We start from the raw sequence: 17,761 nt of genomic DNA, 5'->3' as shown, positions 1-17,761 counted from the left end.
GACAGTGGCTGGAGGTGAGGGGGTGTGAGCAGTGAGGGCTAGAGTTTCAGAGATCCTGAGAACCTAGCAGGGCCTTGTAACCAGCCTGCCTTGGCATTCAACAGTATCCGTGACCACCTGATTCCATCCTTCCGAGACATTTCCTGACTCGGGTTTCCCACCTTGCTGGCAAAAACCTAAGTGTCATGATCTGACATGATTGAAATCTCTAGTCCTTAAAATTAAATAAAGTCTGCAGCTATCACTTAGAGAGAAAAAAAGACACCTGCTGGAGTGCATTGACTGGCAGACCATCCAGTGTAACTTAGAAAAAAAACACAGGCATCCATTTTTGCAATTCCTACAGGCTTCATTGTTTGTGAGTTACAATGTGTTTTTAATTACAGCTGAGCTCATTATGAATAATTGGCTGAGTTTCAAAAGCTTTAGAACCACTTATCTCAGCAGGGGGTTGCGTTCACATTTTGATCAATAGTGTTAAGGGGTTATTAAGGGATTATCTGTCTACTGGTTAGTGAAATAGATGCCTGTTTTTACAATGGATTGACTGCTTGAGGGGGTTTAATTTGTTTTGAATAACTTTTTGGAATAAGAGTTCTTTTCCAGGGTGAAGTGTGTTTTAATTAAGCTCTGCTAGATTGCTAGAAGTTTATTTTTTAGTGGTAATTTTAAAGGCATAGCTCCTGAGGTCTGCCCACAGTCAATACTGGTAGGTGCTTATGGAGGATAAATGGGATGGGGCATGGAGGATATGAGGGCACATGGAAGGGGAATGGGGGATTTGAGGGGGCATGGAAGGGGCATGGAGAAAATGTGAGGCAATGGAAGGGAAATAGGGAATATGAGGGGAGCATGGAGGGGACACAGAGAGGGGTGCATGTGGGGTGGGTGTGAAATGAGGGGGTGAGTGTTTGAGAGCCTGAAATTCATCATTAAAACTGAGCTGATGTCCCAGTGAATGGAACAGGCACTCCTGACTGTTGTCCTCACCATCCACCTGCCGCCGTTGCCACCTTCGGCCGACCCCATTTCACCCCCACCTCCCCGGATCGAAAATACGGCAGGAAGGGGGCCTTTTAAAGGAGACAGCACTGCTAGGCCGGGAAGTTTCCCAACTTGACTTTGCCGCCTTCTCCACAAAATCCGGCTCCTGTTCTTTTTTTTATCTTTTCTGTCACGTGCAAATGTCACATTATCCCAATTCGGAATTTTTTAAAAATTCATTCACGGGATGTGGGCTTTGCAGGCTAGGCCAGCATTTATTGCCCATCCCTAATTGCCCTATGGAGTCTTGGTGAGGTTCTGCAGTGCATCTTTTTTAAAAATTCATTCATGGGATGTGGGCTTCGCTGGCTAGGCCAGCATTCATTGCTCATCCCTAATTGCCCTTGAGAAGGTGGTGGTGAGCTGCCTTCTTGAACTGCTGCAGTCCATGTGGTGTAGGTGCACCCACAGTGCTGTTAGGAAGGGACTTCCAGGATTTTGACCCAGCGACAGTGAAGGAATGGTGATATATTTCCAAGTCAGGATGGTGAGTGACTTGGAGGGGAACTTCCAGGTGGTGGTGTTCCCATCTATCTGCTACCCTTGTCCTTCTATGTTGTAGTGGTCGTGTGTTTGGAAGGTGCTGTCTAAGGAGCCTTGGTGAATCCTTGTAGATGGCATACACTGCTGCCACTGTTCGTCGGTGGTAGAGAGAGTGAATGTTTGTGGAAGCAGTGCCAATCATGTGGGGGGCTGCTTTATCCTGGATGGTGTCAAGCTTCTTGAGTGTTGTGGGAGCTGCACTCATCCGGACTTGAGCCTTGTAGATGGTGGACAGGCTTTCGGTAGTCAGGAGGTGAGTTACTCGCCACAGGATTCCTAGCTTCTGACCTGCTCTTGTAGCTACAGTATTTATATGGCTAGTCCAGTTCAGTTTCTGGTCAATGGTAACCCCCAGGGTGTTGATTATAATACTTCATGCTTTATGAGCAAAACAATAAATCTCACTTATTTTACAACAAAAGTGACCAAACCTATTTCTAAGCGCTATGATTCCTCTGGATCCTAGTTGTGTTTTTCTATTATCCATCCTGGTGCTTCATCGAGCTATTAATTGAGGCTCAATGTCGAGACATTGGTACAAATTGCTCTTGAAATTGATGTGGCCTTTATCCTATGACAGTCTAGTCCTGAAAAGGCCATGGTGAGGGTTTATTGTCTTAGGACATTCCCTGGCAGCCTGGCCTGGCCGCCTATGTGTTCTTTGAGTAAGACTTGGCAGGCATTGCTATCTTGAGAAACAGCAGCATCATGTTGGCCAACTCCTGCTTGTGAGTGGGACTGGCCTCAGGTTCAACAGGGTCATTGACAAGACAGGTGTAATTGTTTTCATCCGATCTTTTCAACTGAGGCAAAGTGTTTCTGCTTTTTCTGCTGGGGACCAGCCCAGTCCTCATCTATCCCCTGCTCTTTCAACTACCTTCTGCTCTGTGATTCAGTCTTACAGTATGCTCACCCTCGCTATCTTGGTCCTCTCTGTAACTGTCTCTCAGAAGGTATGTGAGTTATGGGTGGAGAATCATCATTGTCACAATCTTCTGGAAAGTCCTCATATGTGTGTGTGTGTGTGTGTATGTCTGTGTCTGTGTGTGTGTGTCTGTGAGTGTGTGTGTGCGTGTGTGTCTGTGCGTGCATGTCTGTGCGTGCGTGGGTGTCTATGAGTGTGTGTGTGCGTGTGTCTGTGCGTGTGTGTCTCTGTGTGTGTCTGTGCGTGTGTGTGTGTCTGTGAGTATTTGTGTGTGTATGTATCTCAGCAGAGGAAATTATGAGAAAGCTTAGATCTAACATATCCTCAGAGCTGATTCCGCCACTGTAACAACACCAAAAGTGCAATAGAAACTGTGTTTATGTGCATTTTCATTGTGTCCTCAAAGTAGAACAATCTTTTAAAAATGGCTACTAAATAAAGAGATCTTCAAAACTGCTAGAAAATTTCTCTCGCAATTAATTGCGCCAGTGAAGGCTTTCCAGTTCTGAAACTTGGAATTGTACTACTCACACATTAATTAAATCACAGGCAGGTCAATCGATAAGGGAATAAATATTTAACAGAGAGTTGGAATAAGAATCCACCACATGCATAGCCAAGAATCCATTGCCCAATTGGATACATAGAATACAGAAATGTGTTAATGCTCTGAATAAGCGCAGGCTTTTATTTCAGGAGAACGTATGATTAGAAACTTCTTATGTGCTACTCATATGTTATTGCCTGTAATTCACTGGTGATTTAGGCAATTGAAGGTTTTCATTATGTACCTATAGTATCCTAAGAAACAAATGCGATGGTAATACTGTTAATATTAATGGGGCCTGCAAAGTCCCTAATGACCATAGGCAATTATCATAGGTTTTTAAGGGATGTTCACAACTATTTCTCAATGTAAATTAGGAGAATGTAGAGAGGAAGAAGAGAATAAAGAATGGTGTATTTGTAATTTAGGATCCACAAAAAGAGATAACAGCAGCAATGACCAGTAACTTAGAGAGATAAAAGAAATGTTGTGCAAAAGAGAAATGCCAGTCCCACTCTGAGAGTGCCCTCCCACAAGGGTTAGTACTCCATGAGGTGAAAGATTTCTACTGATCCATTTTCAATTTTGATGAACCAAACCAGTCCCTTCCAAACATTTTAGTGAATGGTTTGCTAATGCACTGGAATGGAGTGGCCTAGCCAGCAAATAACAATCAAGGTTCTTTGTTAGTTTCACAATCAGAAAGGTAACTTCATCACAGCTTCCCAGGACAGAATTCAAGAATAATTATTGGTAAGTGCCTGTGTGCCTGATGCCTCAACTCTGGCTCAGCACTGTGATCTTATCCACACTGAATAACAGTGCCTACCTCTCAGTTCATTCAGCAATTCTCAGCAGGTTGTGACTGAATTTATCTGCTCTGACGTGAATAGATGTGTTGGTGAAGATGATCATGATTTGCAAATTTAAATCACCTTATTCTTAAGACCCTCAGGAGGTCATCAGTGAATAAAGTGGGCCCTGATTGATCTGAGAAACACTCATGTGTCATGCACTTGTGTTAAAACGCAGTTGATTCCTGTTAAGTCAGAGAGCTGTTGTTTTAACTCTGTATCGCATAGCTGCATGTAGGATACCAATGCTGATGGAGCAACTTACAAATGTAACAATGCTACTTACAAGTTGTATAGTTCTTACTGTAATATATCTCAGGCTACTTATTGCTTGTGAGTGATGCCATTTTTGATTTTGAAAACATGCCAAGATTGGGTCAAGGACACTTCCAGTGTTCAAAAATAAAATGAGGCTGAACAGCATTCTCATTCCTGCCTGTGAAGGTAATCCCAAAACATCCTTGGCCATTTCATGGTTGAGTACTCCCCTATCTGGATGCTCCATAAATCCTAAGCTTCTTGTTTCCATAGCAACTACGGTGACCAATTGCTAACTTGCAGTTTCAGGCTTGTACTGATTGAATGTTATATGTGTCCATGTTATAAATTGGCTTTCTTCTTATTATTATTATAGATTATAGACTAAAGAAAAATGAAGCAGAATGTACAAGGACTGTGGATCAAATTTATTCAGAGCTTGCACCCTTCAATAACATAAGCATCATTCTTTATTGCACTCATTATACTTTACTCTGCTTATTTTATTTGAGTTTCAATGAATTAATTAGTTATTCTGAAGTATTTGCAAAAAGTTAATTTAAAAGTTGTCAAAACTGGCTCACAAGATAGCTGTTAAATAATTAAATGGTCTGCCACGGTTTTCATCTGCTGCCAGCCACATATCATCTATTGCAATAGGTATATTTTTCACTAGATATGTTTGCAATATTTTGTCCTTTTTTTTTTATTTTGAGATAAGAAATAAAGAGTTCTCAGATGGTAAAAGTATTGCTCAGGGCGGTAATAAGCTGTACAGACCAAGTGATCCAGGGATTGATTCCAGGCCTGTGTTGAATTGGTTGATGCAGCCAGGCAGCTGCTGAGGGGAACTTGCAAGTGGCCACAAAGTAGCTGGACTCGAACGCGGGAAAATAAATCTGCCTCTTTCCGATCTTCACTGCTATCTGGTGATTGGAAAATTTGTACATGTGGATGTTGAGTGAGACAGAAAAGAAAGGAAGACTTGAATTTCCATAGTGTCTCTCACAATGTCCCAAAGCACTTTACAGCCAATTAAGTAGTTTTGAAGTACAGTCGCTGGGCGGAATCATCTCAGATTTGCACTAAGTGTGGTAGCGGGCATGAAAGACGACAGTTTAGCTGCCAGCCGCAATGGTGGATTTTCACGCCATATCGTCCACTTCCTGCCTCATAAATTATGCAGTCACGGGAAACATGGCGTCTCGCTGGCGGACGGCTTCCAATTTGCCCGTCACACCGTTACCCTGCTGCTTCCTCACGCAGGGCGCCATATTTAAACTGCAGCCCTGCTCACAGTTCTCAATGCTTGCAGCCCAGGACTCCTCCAGTTCCAAAAGTGCCAAAAGCCAAGAAGAGTGCAGCCACCCCCCCCCCACCCCCCTGATTCATTGACCCATCCCTGGAATGCCTTTTGGACGCTGTGGAGGCCCACCACAATGTCCTTTACACACGTGCTGGCTGCAGGAGGCCCATCAGTCTCACCAATCTGGCTTGGGAGGCGGTGGCAGCAGTGGTCAGCGCCAACGCTGCACACAAGAGGTTGGCCTTCCAAAGAGGGTGAATGATCTTATCCGTGCCACCAAGGTAAGTCAACCATTTCATCACTCTAAACTTATACACCCACAGGGCCATCACACATTCACTGGCATCTCACTCACTGCCAGCTCAAGGGACATCACTACTCACACTCTCACACACACACCCCCATATCCATCTGGCTTCATCCCCTCTGGATATAGCCTGCTCATCCCATCCATGGCTCCACTCAGCACACGAGCACACCTCACATCCTTTTCATTTGGCCTGGCATGTCCCTTGCTCTCCACCTGTCTTTATGCAGGACAAGATCATGCACAACCAATGGGAAGAGATCCCAGACAAAGGGTGGAGTGACGGACATCAAGGTCCTCACTCTGTTGGAGAGTCACGTGTTGGAGCTGGCCAGAGAGGACATGGGCCATTCCTGCAGCAAAGGTGATGTCAGCAGCAAGCATCCACATGAGGATGCTAAACCACATCATCCCTCTGTCAACGCTACTCTGAGTCCACTGTTCTGTATGTAACATGGCTGTCAAGCACTAATAATCTCCACTGTCTCCTAGGCACATCTGTCATGTTGCCTTCAGGCAATCTTGACCCCGACTCCAGCCCCAAGAGCACCTTGGATGAGGAGCCTGAGGGCAGCACCGTGAAGACCAATCACGAGGTTCACCCACACCCTCCACCAGTGCAGCGAGACACACCTCGGTGGGGCCTAGATGTAGAGCAGCCTCAGGATCTCAATCTGGTGAGCACAGCACACAACCTGTTCCACAGCAGGCGGAGGCAGGGACATCTGAGGTTGCTGGTACTCGAAGGACTGCAGAGGGCAAGGAATCTGCTGAGTCCGAGTCAGATGATGAGCCTCTGAACTCGGTCCTCAGTCGGTTGTTGGAGCTGCAAAGACAATCACGGGAACATCAGGAAGTGCCTGACGCACTCCTCAGATTAGGTGATGGCGCCAGCATGCAGATGCACCAAGGTCAACACTGGCAGGATGATGCCCATGGAGACCTTGGTCCAGGATATCGCTCCTGCACTGCTGCACGGACTGAACTTCATCACTGTCATCATAGCTGACCGCCAACAGTGTCAACGCGAGTGGGGTGGGGGACAGCTCGATCTCACTCCAGCTGCCACTTCTCCTCAAGGAGTTAGCCAGGGTCATCGGACACCCATCGGGAGAAGGAGCAGCAGCTTGATACCCCGGTGCCATCCACCCATGTGACTTCAGGAATGTCCAGCCAATCCAAATCCCCTCTTCCTGTGACCCCATCATCTGCAGCTCCACAGGCTGAGGAGGGTGCCATTGCCACACAGCAGGATACCCAAAGCAGGTGAGGCCTCTCCAAGTCTCGGTTCTCCAGAGGACGCCTGCCAAGGTTATCACAGACAGGGCGTAGCAGTCAGCAGGCTGCCTCCACCTCTGCTGTGAATGTCAGGGAGCACCAAGACGTAGCGGCAGGGTTAGGAAAGTTAAGAAGATGTAGTTTCACGGCCTGGCCACGGGTGTTAATCACTTGTACATAATATTCACACAATAAGCTCCCAAGAATATCTCCCTGACTGTAGCTCCTTGTTCTGATGAGCAGTGTTTGTGTCATTTAGATGTGTAACCTTGGTTACTGCACAAAATAAAGGCAAGTGTTTCAGCCCAGGACCTCTTCCCTATGCATTGCGTAACCTTCAGACCAAAGGGATGGTCAGGCTTCACACTCTCTGGACACATTAGTGATGCCTGCACCTCAATGGGGCTTATCATTGCTGCCAGAATGTCGTGGGCAGGTGTCACAGAGTTCCACCATTCTCTCTGTGTGCTCTCAGCACCTTTGAGATGGGGCTGGTTCCCCTATCTCTTCAGTATCTGTTTCCAGTGACAGTGTGGTCCTGAAGGGTACAGGTGATGAAGGCTGACAAACATTGGATGCACTTAAAGTTTCATGGATGTGTCTCCACGATATGACTCTTATCACAGAGCGCAAGCGAGCTGCCCTCAGCCAGACAGGAGTCAGACGTTCACAGAGGCTATGTGAAGATCTATGCACTGTCCTCACTGCATGTCATCATCATCCTCCCGGAATCTAGCAACTATTAGGGCCTCCGCTGCGTCTCCATGACACGAACTTGAGCACAGAGCATATATGCACTGCCATCAGCCACACAGGAGCCAAACATTCACAGCTGCAAGGTGAGGGTGTCAGGACTGTCCTCAATGCATCTTGTCATCATCCTCCATGAATCTTGCAGCTATGAGGGCCTCCCGAGCGCAACTGCCTTGTCTCACCTTTGAGGACCTCATAGCCCTCATCCCCTTCGACGTCCTCCTCATCGGAAGAGACGTGCAGCTCTTCCATCTCATCCTTAGCCAGGTCCTCCCCCTCTTTGCAGCGTCAGGTTGTGTAGCGTGCAGCAAGTGACAATGTGCAACACCATCTGGGGAATGTATTGCAGTGCCGTGCGGTGTCAAGGAACCTCATTTTCAAAATGCCACTCATTTGCTCCATCAAAGTCAGGGTCATGGCATGAGCCTCATTATACCATCACTGTACTGCAGTCTGAGGCCCGTGCGCAGGTGGCATCAGCCATGTACTCTGTGGGTATTCCTTGCTCCCAAGGAGCCAATGCTACTGTCTCTGTGGACCCTGGAAGATGTCAGGGATCTGAGACCTGCTGAGGATGTTGGAGTCATGGATGCATTCCTGGATGTGGAGTACCTGTAGGATGCATTTGTGGTGGTCGCAGACCAGCTGAACATTCAGCAAGTGGAAGCTCTTGTGGTTGACATAGTTGACTGCCAATTGCCACGGAGATCTAAGCACCACACGAGTCCAGTCGATGGCACCCTGCATCTGTGGGAAACCAGAGATCACTGCAAATCCCAGCGCCCTTGATTCCTGGTTTTCCTGATCCCGGGCAAAGTGCACAAAGTTCGGTGCACTCATGAAGATGGCGCCCGTGACCTGCTTGGTGCACTTGTGGGTGGAGGATTGTGAGATCCCACACAGGTCACCTGTGGAGCCCTGGAAGGAGCCACTGAGGTAAAAACTGAGCGCTGCGATCACTTTCACGGCCACTGGCAGTGGATACCCTCCATGTCCCCACATCGCCAAATCCTGCAGCAGGTGGCATATGTGAGCAACCAGTTCTCTAGACATGCACAGTCTTTGGTGACACTGTTTCTCAGTCATCTGCAGGAATGACAAGCGCAGCCTATAGTCCCTGGTTCTAGCAAGGCACCTATGAGTGCCAGCTCACTGTGGATCTTCAGCTGCGTGCACAGGAGGCCCTGCTACACCTTCATCTTGAGGGACTTGCTCCTCCCATAGCTGAGCCAAGTGCCTCCACCGCAGTGTTCTTCTTCCTTGGTCTCTGTAAGTCATGAGGCATACCGCTAAATCACCAGGCTCCATGATCCTGATGTTCTCCCTCTGCAGGACCAAAGAGAGAGATGCATGGGTTAGCATATGTGTCCTAAGGAAATCTCTTGGTTAAGTTTCCAGCTCCCGCTGCATCTCATGGCCCCTTCACACATGCCAGAGAATACTGGCCACCATTTGGATGGCCAGTGTGTAGTGCGCTTCATGGCTGTCCAAAACCCCACCCTCCTCTGCCCCACTCTACTTGACCAATTGGCAGCAGCTTTGCCCATTGGACTGCATGCTGTGCTCTCAGCTCAGGCTCAGGCATTCTCCTAACCCGCACTGCAAGGCTGCACTGTTAGCTTGAACCCTGATGGATACTGGTCCAAACCTTAATAAAGACATTGCAAGGGGGCTGTGAGCACCTCTACCAGTGACTGCAGCATGGCCACCTTTCGCAAAGGGATTCTACAACTTGCCCAGTCATCCAATTTCTCTACAGCCCCCTTAAACGCACCTTAATTTGCACTCTGCGCCCAAGGGGTGAAAAATTGTGGAGCATTTGGTGGCACATTCATGCTTTTGCATTGCTTGAGTGGGAGTGGGACTTGAACCTGGAACTTCTAGCCCAGGGGAGAGAGGCTACCACTGTGCCAGAAGATCTCCCAATGCTTGAAGAATTGGCCCTAAAATGGGGAAATATATTTAAATAAGGTGGCAACAACATCGCATTTCCATTATTGCTGCTTATTGGATGATAGCATAGTGGTTATGTTACTGGACTAGTAATCCTGAGGTTTGGACTAATGCTTGTGAGTCATGAGTTCAAATCCCATCATGGTAGCTGGTGGATTTAAATTCAATTAATTCATACATTTGGAAGATTTAGCTTGTTAAATAGATAGTCAATAATGAAACTGCCAAATTGTTGTAAAATCTATCCTGATCTGGACTACACATGACTCCAGATGCACAGAAATGAGGCTGACTGTTAACTGCCCAGCAAATCACTCAGCTGCATTAAACTACTACAGAAACACTGTGGGTATACCTACAACAGATAAACTTCAATGAATCAATGTGTTGGCTTATCACTGTAGTATTCAATTGTTCTATGTTTGATTGTGTGAGTCTGTTTACAATTGATGCTCACTGTGCTTGATTGGTTAAACCTGGGTTTGGATGAGAGAAAAGTAAACAAAACTGTAGAAAGAGCTGGAGGCCAGTGCTGTAGCATGGAGTAGACATTTGTAAAGCACTGCAAATAAAATTTGTTACATGTAGAAACTCATGTCATCACTGCATAGCTCTGAAAATAGACAGCACCACCTTCACAAAGGCAATTGGAGATGCTGGTCTTGCCTGCAATGCTCACATCCCAAGAATGAATCAACATAGTACACATCACACACAAATGAAACAGGCATCATGAACCACTGTGTGGTAAAGTGAAGCTTCATTTAAAAGGAGCAGCAGGTTAATATGAAAGGATTCATAAAAAGTTAGTTTCTTGGCTAACTTTGATCACATTTTGCTGCCTTTGCTGCTAACATCCCCTTTAATGCCATGAGCCTTAAGATTAACCCTGGTTACCTTTCAGGGTTCTTTATTTTTACCCCATATTATATTAATATTAATATATGTGCTAATAATTAATTTAGGAACACTCCAGTATCCTAAAATATTTTGACCCATAAAGCCAGAAAGCCAATCATCTCTCTAATACTCCTCTTCTATACTCGTGCATTGCATCTTCTTCCAATCACTCTGAATTATTTAGTGGCATCCCACTGCTCTTTGTCACATAATCTATGGAAATGTATTGATTCTATGGGTGTGAATGATAACTTCACTGCCCAAAGGAGCTCTTACTTCACACAGTGAAAAGAGAAAATAATAATTCTGTTACATATGCCTCACCTATGGTGTTAAATGATGCACTGCAGACCGATTCACTGTATCCTGTGCACCAACACATTGAGCCGGGTTTTCCTGTGGCCTTCCTCCTCCTCCTATCCTGCTTGTAGCTACTCCTATCTGGAATGTGCTGTCATGCCTCCATGACTAACTATGGGGCTTAAACCGTGTGAGGTCCCAGATGCTTCACGGGTGGGTGACTGGTCACTTGTCTTACTAAACGTCACAACTGTGTCCTTGGGTGTGTCACACACCTTGCTGGTCTCCGCTTTCTGAGCCATTGTCCTACTAACTTATCGGGACACTTCTGTCCCATCTGCCATTCCCAGTCTTTGTGAAGTTCAGAGGGGTAACAGCCCCACACCACACCAGACAAAGCTGATGGGCCTCTCTCTTTGTTTTGCTCGACTGCTGAGTCAAGATCCCCGGGTGTGACTGCTGGTGTGCACAGCCAGCTACCTGGAGTCATAAGTGGGAGTTGGAGAGTTCTGGCACACCAGTTTTCCCTAACCACACCCCTTCTGATGTAGTTGTGCAGTTGGCAGGGGATCAGGGGTATTAGCCCTTACAAACATCTCCCACATACCCCATATGTTGGTTTCAGCACCCTGATTTTGGGATCCAATGGGGGTTCCCAGCCTGTAGAATCTACCCAGAGGCAGCCTCCTAATTGGCCACCTCTGAGCTCTGTCCCATTAATGACATCAGCCAATTTCCCAATGCTGCCGGACCAATCAGAGGACTGGCAGCTCCGGTACCTCGACAGCCCCGCTGGGAGAGTTAGGCGCTGCTGAGGTCGACCAGGAACCGCGAGGGCAGTTAATGTGGATGTAACCTTTGGGGAGATGTTGGTATAGTGGCAATCACTGGACCAGTTATCCAGAGGCGCAGGCTCATGATTTGGGGGTATGGGTTCAAATCCCACCACGGCAGCTGGTGGAATTTAAATTCAATTAATTAAATCTGGAATTGAAAACTAGTCTCAGTAACGGTGATCATGACAACTATCACTGATTGGTGTAAAAACCCATCTGGTTCACTAATGCCCTTTAGGGAAGGAAATCTGCTGCCCTTACATGTGACTCCAGATCCACAGTAATGTGGCTGACTCTGAACTACCCTCTGAAATGGCCTAGCAAGGCACTCAGTTCAAGTGCAATTAGGGATGGGCAACAAATGCTGGCCTTGTCAGCGATGCTCATATGCCACGAAATTATAAATAAAAAACAGCTTTGGAGTAAAAGTAAGGATTATTTGAGATGAAGCCATTAGTTGGCTCAAAGTGAAGAAGAAACCCCTCCAGGTGTATTGTTTGGGCAGGGGGCGTGGCCTTTCCTCCTAGCGACCCCCTCTTTAGGAAATGGAGCTTCCTGCTCCATTGAGCCTCCCGACCTGTCACGAGGAGGCTGCCTTCATTGAGCTGGCGACATCCATACCTGACTCGGGCCTCTTGACTGGCACCAAAAATGGAGTTAGCAACCAATCTACTTCCAGGTCACTCCTGGGAATGTTTCCCAGCAGCAGGAATGCATTTGTGGGCCCTCCTGACTTGGCTTCTCCCTATTTTCCCAGCACTCCCCATCTCCGCCCCCGCCTGCCCCCAATCTCGCCATCACAGGACCAAGAAAATTCAGCCCATCGAGCCCCTGATGATCACTGATCGGAAGGATATGTTATGCAAAACAAGGACCCTCCAATGACTCATTGTGGAGCTAGAAAGGTTCGGTTTAACCTCTGCTTTGTAGTGAGTTACTGCTCTGAGTCATTTTGACAGGAGAATGGTTTGCAATTCCTGTGGGCTGAGAGGAAAAATATTAGCCATTGTTTCCACTCTTCATCACTACAGTAGCTACTGCTGAAAGTAAGTGTGTGTCTGTGTGTGTCTGTCTGTGTTTGTGTCTGTCTGTGTGTATCTGTGTGTGTGTCTGTGTCTGTGTGTGTGTGTTTGTCTGCCTGCAGTCTGTGTGTGTGTCTGTCTGTGTGTATCTGTGTGTGTGTCTGTGTGTGTGTTTGTGATTAAGAACATAGGACTTAGGAGCAGGAGTAGGCCATTCAGCCGTTCGGTCCTGCTCCGCTGTTCAAGAAGGTCATGGCTGATCTGACTTTTCTGTCAGTCCCCTATAGCCCTTGACTCCCTTGGCTATCAAAAATCTGTCTAATTCTGCCTTTGAATAAAATCAATGACCCAGCCTCAACCTTTCTCCGGGGAAAAGAATTCCACATGCTAATAAGCATCTGAGAGTAAAAATTGCTCCTCATCTCAGACTTAAAAGGGAGACCTCTTATTCTTAAACTGTGTCCCCTCATTCTAGACTCCCCCACAAGTGGAAACATCCTCCAGGTATCCACCCAATCAAGCCCTTCAGGATCTTATGATGTTTTAATAAGATCACATCTCATTCTGCTAATCTCCATTGAGTATAAGCCCAACTTGCTCAACCTTTCTTCATAAAATAAGCCCTTCATCCCAGGAATGAGTCAATTGAACCTCTCTGAACTGCTTTCAAGTAAAGAGACCAAAACTGTATGCAGTACCCCAGATGTGGCCTCACCAATGCCCTGTGCAGCTGCAGTAAAACATCCCTATTTTTATATTCCATTCCCCTTGCAATAAACACCAACATTCTATTTGCCTTCCTAATCACGTGCTGTACCTGCATACTAATTGTGTGTGTGTATGTGTGTATATGTGTTTGCCAGTCTCTGTGTGTGCATGTATGTGTGTGTGTCTGTCAGTCTGTGTGTGTGTTTGTCAGCCTGTGTCTATGTGTGTGCATGTGTATGTGTATGCATGCAGCCAAGACTGGTGTATGATATCCGACAGGGTCAAATAGCCATTGTCTCATGGAGGGATTTGAAAACAAGGTTCAAGATTTTAAAATTCCTACATTACTGGACCAGGAGCCAATGTAGGTCAGCGAGCTTAGGTGTAGTGGGTGAACGGGACTTGGTGCAATCCAAACACCTAAAAATAACAGCTGGTTGCATTATTCTAACAATTATATGACAAGTGTTTTCCGCACATTGACCAATTAAATCAAAGCCAAAAAGAACTTAATTGTTGCCTTTTATCTACTAAACAGAACTATGACAATACTAAAAGAGCATTTCACTTTACACAATACCAAAGTGCTATCACAAACCAATTTCTGACTTCAAAACTGTACCAACAAAATCCAGTAAATAAAATAAGTCAGTGTATTAGCAATAAACCTCAGACCTGTTTAGTTTAATTGGCAAAAACAGGTGAGAAATGGTTCATCCTGTAGTCTTGTCATTTATTCAATGCACGGGGGGCTGTTTATTGCCTCTTAAACTTGACAGCATAACATATTTTATTTAATAGTCCTCCCTCTAACCAATAACATGAATTATCCCTCTACCAAACTTGGAGAATGTAATTGTTTGCTAAACATTTAAGGGCAGATTTTCTAGCAGGCAGCCTCAGCACTGGGAGCATAGGGTGAGTGTGAGAGAGCCTAGAAATTGTGGGAATTCATTTTACCCAATTCCTTACCCAATTACAAAAGAGAGACTTGTATTTATTTATACAGCGCCTGTCAAGATGTCACAAATTGCTTTACAGCCAATGAGTGTAAACGTTTTGAACTGCAGCCACAGTTGTAATGAAGGAAACATCGCAGCCAATTTGCCCACAGCAAGCTCTAACAGCAATGGTATAAGTGACTAGATCATCTGGCTCCGGAATAAATGTTAACCAGGACACCAGGAGAACTACCCTGCACCACTTCTTTACATACTACCATGTGATATTTTATTAAGAGTTTTATGGTTTTATGTCTCATCTGAAAGGCAACATGGGCAACAGTGCAGCATTGCCTCGGTACTGAACGAGTGCTAGCCTTGAACATGCGCTTTATTCCAGAATTTTCACACAGACTGACAGGCTCTCTGTCTTTCTGAAAGGGGCTCTGGATGCCCGAACTTGGGATTCATCCCCTGAACCCAGTCTCCACCATTTTTACGGTTTTATTTGGTTTTAATCTTTTTCTCACAGTGCCAGAGAACTGAAGTGGGCCTTTTCACTCAGCCTGCCTTTGTACCCGGTAGCCCCTATGCTGCCTCCAAACTGTTTCTGGGGCGGTGTGACTGACTCACGTTTCATTCAACCCACCACACCCCCAGCCCCAGATGATCCACGTGTTTCCTAACAACCCTGTTTTCCATTTCTACTTGATAAGATAAAGGTCCTGTTTCAGAGACAATTGTACCATGGACCCATCTCGGTTCAGTTGCAAAATTTTGTACAGAAACTGTCTCTCCCACAGTAAAATCTCGGCCTTTACCACGGACATCATGATTCACTTTCTGACTGCCCTGGTTTCTCTCCACCTTCCACTTTAAATTGGGAACATTAGAATCAACCTTGTACGAAGTCGGCACTTCATTAACAATTCTGAAGGTGTTAAACCAGTGGGCACATGAGGAGTTGTGCGATAGCTGAACAGGAATCTTGAAATTTGCATTTCTAATGTTTCCTCTGATAGTTTCTTCATGCCTGTTTTAAAGGTTTGTACTGCTCTTTCTGCTAACCCATTGGATTAGGAAAGATACTGTGCTGTTCTGACATATTTAATCCCATTCAGGTTCATGAATCTTTGGCATTCAGTGCTAGTAAAAGCAGTACCATTGTCTGACACAATGACTTCAGGTAAACCGTGAACACTGGAGCTCTGGTGCAGTTTTTCAATGATTGCAGACGAAGTGGGTGATCTCACTTCAAACACGTTTATCCATTTGGAATGTGCATCGATAATCACAAGGAACATTGTACCTAGAAATGGACCTACATAGTCTATATGTCGTCTAACCCGGGGTCGACCAAGCCAATCCCACAAATGCAGTGGAGCTGAAATGGGCAACTTCTGCTGTTGCTGGCACTGGAGACAGTGTTTCACCATTTTTTCTATATCACTGTCTATACCTGGCCACCAGATATAGCTTCACGCAAGCATCTTCATTTTTGAAATATCAGGATGCGCACTATGAAGTTCTTCCAATAGTGGTTCTCTTCCTTGCACAGGGATACCGACTCTTACTCCCCATAACAAGATACCATCTTGACAACTCAGTTCAGATCTAAGTACAAAGCATGGCTTTAATTCTTCAGAGACTTGTGCATTTGACCATCCTTGTAATACTTGTTCACAGAGTCTTGCTAAATTTGGATCCTGATTTAACATTAGAACTAAGTGCAGGAGTAGGCAATTCAGCCCTTGTCATTCATTACGATCATGGCTGATCTCATTTCGGCCTCAACTCCAATTTCCCGCTCTCTCCCCATGACCTTTCAACCCATTACTAATTAAAAATCTGTCTATCTCCTCCTTAAATTTATTCAGCGTTCCGGCATCCACTTCACTCTGAGATAGTGAATTCCACAGATTCACAACCCTTTGAGAAAAGTAATTCCTCCTCATCTCTGATTTAAATCTACCACCCCTTGGCCTAAAACTATGGCCTCTCATTCTAGAATACCCCACAAGGGGAAACATCCACTCTACGTCTACTTTGTCTATCCCCTTTAGCATCTTATATTTCTCAATTAGATCTCCTCTCATCCTTCTAAACTTTAGCGAGTATAAGCCTAAACTGCTCAATCTCTCCTCATAAGACAAGCCCCGCATCTCTGGAATCAATCTAGTGAACCTCCTCTGAATCGCCTCCAATGCAACTACATCCTTCTTCTATTAAGGGGACCAAAACTGTGCACAGTATTCCAGGTGTGGTCTCACCAATGCCTTGTACAGTTGCAACAACACTTCCCTATCTTTATACTCTATTCCTTTAGCAGTAAATGCCAAAATTCCATTTGCCTTCCTTATTACCTGCTGTACCTGCATACTAGCTTTCAGCAATTCATGCACGAGGACACCCAGATCCCTCTGCACTGAAGCATTCTGAAGTTTCTCTCCATTTAAATAAGAAGTCGCTTTTTTATTCTTCCGACCAAAATGGATAACCTCACATTTATCCACGTTAAACTCCATCTGCCAAATTTTGGCCCATTCACCTAACCTGTCCATATCCATTTGTAAATTTCTTATTTCTTCATTGCAACTTACTTTCCCACCTATTTTGGTGTCATCTGCAAATTTAGCTATAACACCTTCTATTTGTCTAATTCTTTATCTGTCTCACGCAGACTGGTGAGGAATCGAGGAAGTTCAATGCAAGTACTACTTCTTGAGGTACTGGAACATGTTTAATACTATCAGGCAAAGGGAAGCGACTGAGGGCACCTGCATTTGTTATATGCACACCTGGACGCTGCATAAAAGTGTACTCGTATGCTGACAAAATTAAAGCCCTTCTTTTAATTATAGCAGAGACTATTGGTGTGATGGCCTTATCTTCACTATACAAGCCTTAACAATGTTTTGTGATCTGACACTATGGTGAAGTATCAACCGTGTAAATATTGATGGAACATTTTTATTCCAAATATGATAGATGAGCCCTCTTTTTCAATTTGCAACTATCCTTTCTCGGTTGCAGAAAGGATTCTGGATACATATCCTATCAGTTTTTCAGATCCATCCTCCACCTTGTGTGACAATACTGCTCCCACTCCGTAGGGAAATGCATCACAAGTGAGTATCAATTCTTTAGATGGGTCATAGTGCACTAACAGACATGACGAGTGTAAAAGCTTCTTGACTGTTGTGAAGGCTTCCTCTTGCTGTGCCTTCCATGACCATCTGTGGTTCTTCTTCAGTAATAAGTGTAAAGGAGCTAACATTGTAGATAT

The sequence above is a fragment of the Cetorhinus maximus genome, chromosome 3 (assembly GCF_964194155.1).
Source record: "Cetorhinus maximus chromosome 3, sCetMax3.hap1.1, whole genome shotgun sequence".
In the NCBI taxonomy this organism is placed as follows: domain Eukaryota; kingdom Metazoa; phylum Chordata; class Chondrichthyes; order Lamniformes; family Cetorhinidae; genus Cetorhinus; species Cetorhinus maximus.
Note: the sequence above shows the minus strand (reverse complement) of the source record.